Below are 5,572 nucleotides of genomic sequence, written 5' to 3'. Positions count from 1 at the left end.
GATAATGCTTTGGGGCCCAGGTAACAAAGAATCTCTTATAGTGGAACTCAGAATATGACTCTCGTGAAGGGAGAACAGAATGCTCTTCAGTAGCCCTGGACCTTGGCAGCATTTGTTGTGCTGGGCAGAACCGCTCTTGGTGGAGACATGGTACACTTAGGGGCTCGGCATCCGTGGTTCTGAGTGAACCACGCCTCATGCCTCACCACATGTCTCGTGGGTACCAAACACTAGCGAGTGGTCAGGGACAAAATCCAGAAGCAGTGTCCTCCGGGCTAAATGGAAAATCAGAAATAACCAGGTGGCTCTGAAGTGGGTGTTAAGGCCCTGCATTTATGTAGGTGGGAACTAGGGACAACAAAGCCAATTTTAGTGTGAAAATCAGCGTTTAATCTAGAGGCTAGGGATGCCAAGAGGCTCAGCTTCCAACTACTAAAATTAAAATTGAGAGTGCCGAGAGGTAGCATGCAGAGTCAGAAGGCGCTGGCGGCGGGGTCAGCTTCCAGACCGTAGCAAGTATTTACTGAGCACCTGCCTAGTGCTTGGCAGTGAGGTTGATGCTGTGAGAAAGACAGGACGAACTGAACCTGAGCTTAGTCCTCAAGGAGTTGGACTGGCCCAGAGGAGAGAGAAATTCAACGGAAGTAACTCTACACCAGACTTGACCTTGCCAATGGACCTGGTTGGTTTTCGTTATGCAGCCCTGGTGGCATCCGTAAGCATTTTGGGATATAAGCAGAGAGGTGGTGTTCCATCTTTGATTGCTGGTCTTTTTGTTGGATTTTTGGCTGGTTATGGAGCTTACTGTGTCTCCAATGACAAGCAAGGTGTAAAACGATCACTGTTTACAGCTTTCTTCCTGGACACCACAATGGGGGTGAGGTTTAAGAGATCCAAGAAAATCATGCCAGCTGGGCTGGCTGCAGGTTTAAGCCTCATGATGCTTCTGAGACTTGTCTTATTGCTGCTCTTGTCTCACTCTGAGAATTTGGAGGAACTGAAACCTAAATTCGTGTCATTCTGATGTAACGGGCAGAGCCTATTCTTTGTATTGAAAACATAAATTTCAATATGGAAAGTTCAACATGGTCTTATTTTATGTTACAAACTATAAAAGACATACCGTCACCTCTAATATGGACAATAGTTTAAGGGTTTTTTTTAAACAAATGGTTTAACTGTTTTCTAATTATCACATACTGGTTTCATGAAAGATATTTAATAAATCGTGATACACTCTTTGATTTGCTGTCATGTTTTATAGATGTGGTATTTTTTTTGATAGTTCCAAATACTCATGTCTGAAATAAGTTTAAATTAAACTACAACTTATCAGATGATGGAATGCCCCTTAAGTGGGCTTCACAGAATGCTAATGTTATCTATTTGTCATTTGTGTTATATTTGAAATTATTTTTTTTCCATTTTAATTGTATTACTGCCTTTTTTTTTCCTTAAAAAACTTCAGCCTCAGCACACTCTGTACCAACAGAACGTATTCAGTATTCAAATAAAACACATTCTGTTTTAAAAAATTAAGTTAAATTAAAATCGAAATGTAGTATTTCCATGATGTAATACCACACCTAACGGAAGGAATCAGATGAAAAAAGACAGATAATATGAAGTGTTGGCAAGGATAAGAAACATGCACTGTCACACAATGCTGGTGGGAGTGTAAATCTGTACAACCGCTACTGTTGAGCAATGTCTACCAAGGCTGACTTATTCAAATCCTCTGACTCAGCAATCCTCCTTCTAGGTATAAGTCCAACAGAAATATGTCCCTCTGTCCACCAAAGACATGTATAAGAAAGTTCACAGCACCACTGTTTGAACAGGGAAAAACTGGAAAACAGCCACAATGCCCATCGATAATCACACTGGATGACTAAATTTTGAAACAGTCACACATGGGATACTATACAGCAATCAGAATGACCTACAACCACCCCCAATAATCTGAATGGAGCTCACAAACTTAATACGGAGCAAAGGATGACACAAAAGAGACATAGTGTATGATTCCATTTATAGAAAATTTGAAAACAGCCAAAATGAGTCAACGCTGTCAGAAATGAGGATGCTGTTATCCTGGGGAATTGGGTAGTGGTGTCCAAAAGGGGCATGAGGTGGGCTTTTGGATGATGGTCATGTCCTGTTTCTTGGTGAGAGTGCTGGTTACATGGATGCTTTTAGGTTGTGAAAATTAACTGAGTTGCACACTTATGCATAGTTTTCCATGTGCACGTTATACTTCGATAAAAATTTTAAAACCTGGAATTAAACATCAAGTCGAAGTAATATGATGTGATAAAAATTTGGTTGTCTTACAAACAGCTGACACTGTGTAGTGTTGATAGTGTCGGCTATTTGTAAGACAACCAAATTTTCTTTTTTTGGCTTGCAGGGTGCAGGATTGAACCTGCACACTCAGCAGTGAAAGTGTGGAGTCCTCACCACTGGACCACCAGGGAATTCCGACAACCAAATTTTTATTTCAGCAAATAATGCTCTCTGAATTTTAGCTTTCTCATTTTAAAAGTGGGGAAAATGATATCTGTTCTATTCATATGGTTGATTTGAAAATCAAGTGAGTTAATGGATATAAAAAAACTTCATAAGCTGTGAAAATGTATACACATGGAAGATATTCCTGTTGGAAAAAGGTAGGGGAGGTTTTGATTTTAATTTTTAAATGACTTTTCACTGTTAAGGAATAGCTCCCTTTGGCAAATGATAGTAATTGTAAATGTTTTGGATCAAATTTTAAAAAGCAGGTTTGTCAATTATATAATGGTCTTTAATGTACCCAGATTGTTGCTTTTGTTTCAGAAAACAGAAAATTACATGACAGCTTGTAAATGGCACATTCAATTTCACACACTGAGAATGCTTGAAAAGTAAAAGGTCCACGTATAATGCAGGAACTCAAATTTAATGGCATCAAATGATACATAATTTGATTCGTTCAGTCACGTTTCCAGAAATTAATCACTGAGTGCTAGTGTCTTTCTGTCCTTTGTGACTTGGTTTGTCAAGAGAAAACTGCCCTTTTTGCCATATCACTACTCATCAGCATTAGATGGTTCTCTGGATTTAGCATTTCAATCCAGTGCTCAGCATCTGGAAACATTTTAAAAGGTCAGACTGCTACTCCCTTATTCAATTTACTAAAGTTTCACAAACATAATGAGCTTCCCAAGATGCTTAGAAACACCTTTAGAAATCAATGGAAACTTTGTTAGAGCAAAAGTTGGGAGAAAACATTAGGAGAGGAAATCGGAATGAATGATATGTAGCTTCTTCCTTTCCCGCTGATGTTTCTTCTCTAGATCAGAGTGCCTGAACAGTACCACAATTGACCTTTTAGGATGGCTAATTCTTTGTGGGGTGGGAGCTGCTATCCTGTACATTATGTTTAGCAGCAGCCCTGACCTCTAACCACCTGATGCCAATAGTCCCCTCCCCCCACATTGTGACAACCAAAAAGGTCTCCAGCCATTGCCAAATATCTCCAGGAAGGGAGAAGGGGTTAAAATTTCCTCCAGGTGAGAACAACTGCTCTGAATGGAAATCTGCTAATGCCTTTGTCTTCAGATCTTCTCCAAGACGTTGACACCTTTGTACAATTTTCCCAAACTTTCTGGAAACAGTCTGGATGTAAGGTGCCCTGCTAAGGTGTGCAAGTAACCGGGTGGTTTGGCAAACCCATGTTGTTCTCTGGCACAGTAGGTCACTGCCTCCTGTGAACATCTTTAGAGCATACCTCCATTGACAGCATCACATTTTGAGAAGATCAGAGAGGACTAGAAATCAGAGGACAAGAGGCAATCACTGAGGGGAATGAAGATAATACTCAGGTCTGCCTGGGAAGGGACATGATGACGCCTCTCCGTGTCTGTGTTTACCTGGTGCATGTGGAGCTGCCCTGCTCACATCCCTTCACACTTACTGGTGCAAAACGCCTGTCTTCCAGATGCCAGCAACTGAGATTCTTTGCCTTTTTTCTGGCCACTGAACCACTTTCAGCTCATAAGCAAAGGTTGAATGGAAGTGCAGGGAAATCAGTTTCCCTGGGAGCAGAACCTCAGTCTTTGATGGACTGGATGAGAATTGATGGATAACAATCCCAGCTCCCTCCAGCCTCGACTGGGACATCCCTGGTGTGTGTTCCCCACTCGGTCCTCCCAGTCCCCCACAGGACTGAGCTCCAGCTGGTAACCTGGCTGCATCCCACTCATTGTTTCACTTCCCCGCTTCACCCTCAGTGTTTCCTTGGATCACCTCCAAACACACTACTTGCACTTGAATCCTGTTTGGAGGTTTGGTTCTGAGGAAAATCAAAGCTAAATGGTCTGGTGGGATATGACTTTTTGCTGTCACATTCTGGAATATTCCAAACCCACAAAGCTAACCTTGGGAGAATTAGACTCCACAGGGCTTCTCGGGGTCCAACTTATTTGATCAGAAAGAATACCTTCTCCAGCTTTATGGGGAGTTGCACAGTAATAACCCTTTTTAGAAGGGCAAACAGCACGATACAAGTAGGTGGTGTTTTATTCGTCTGATTTTTTGTCATTCACTCATGTAGGCACAGAATGTTGCATGGTAACTCACAGCTCTATGAACTGTAATTTACTCTTATAAGGTTATAATCCAGTAACAAACAATTTACAATGCCTGTTTAAAGGGAAAAAGAGAAAAGGTTTCTATAGGACTCTGAACCTCCACAGATGCCAAGTAAGCAAACCCAGAGAAGGAAATGTACTTGCTTATTTCTTAAAAACATAGCTCAGTCATATAATCAAGTGATAAAACACAAGGCCTCTTACTTTAATGTCTGGGTTTAAGAAAATCTCTCTATATAACTCTTTAGTATGTTTTCCTCAAAATTCAACCGGGAATGGTTTTACATGATGAATTGAGCCATCAATTACGAGGTGAAAAACACACGTGTGAACTACAAACGTTAAATGGATAACAGACAAGTAGGAAGTGTTTATCAACAACTGTATGCATATGAGAACTTGTTACTTAATCTTTTTGAAATCAGGTTTAGAATTCTGATGAAATACATAGCATTTAAAACCTTTTTAGAATTCAAGACTGCATAGTGTTTTAAACATACCTGTTTACTGATTGTTGGGTTAATCAAAGACTGTATTCATTTTTGTTATTTACCCATATAATCAATTTAAAAAAGGTTTTAAAAGTGTAAAAATGACTAAACCTCAAAGAAAAGTTCTACAAGACAGAAGGATACTGATAAAACTTGAGAGAGATCCCATTTACAATAGGGAGAGATAGTCAACACTGCAATTACTGAAGAGATTGAAAAAGAAACCTTGCAGAGTAAGAACAACTGGAAATGTATGGAATCAAATGTGATAGGACTAACCAAATAAGACCTAGGCATGGCAGATTAAATTAAGTAATGCCTGTATCCATTCTGGGCTTGCCAATGTGGCTTACTTTGGCTAAAGAAACAGTGTCAACTTGATGTAATCAGAGGCTTTAAAATGTGCTTGGGTATTTTCACAGTTTCTGGAGGGCCGCCACTGCTCTGAGA

The 5,572-nt window shown here is 40.2% G+C and overlaps 1 pseudogene; it reads left to right on the top strand.

Moving 5' to 3' along the window:
- Nucleotides 1–673: 673 nt before the first annotated feature.
- On the top strand, nt 674–1,024 carry LOC113626625 (transmembrane protein 14A pseudogene; annotated as a pseudogene).
- The last annotated feature ends 4,548 nt before the right edge of the window (nt 1,025–5,572 follow it).

Source organism: Aethalodelphis obliquidens, unplaced genomic scaffold (genome assembly GCF_003676395.1).
Source record: "Aethalodelphis obliquidens isolate GAN/ISIS:26980383/991018 unplaced genomic scaffold, ASM367639v1 scaffold18, whole genome shotgun sequence".
Taxonomy (NCBI): Eukaryota; Metazoa; Chordata; class Mammalia; order Artiodactyla; family Delphinidae; genus Aethalodelphis; species Aethalodelphis obliquidens.
Note: the sequence above shows the minus strand (reverse complement) of the source record. Positions and strands in the feature narration are given on the sequence as shown.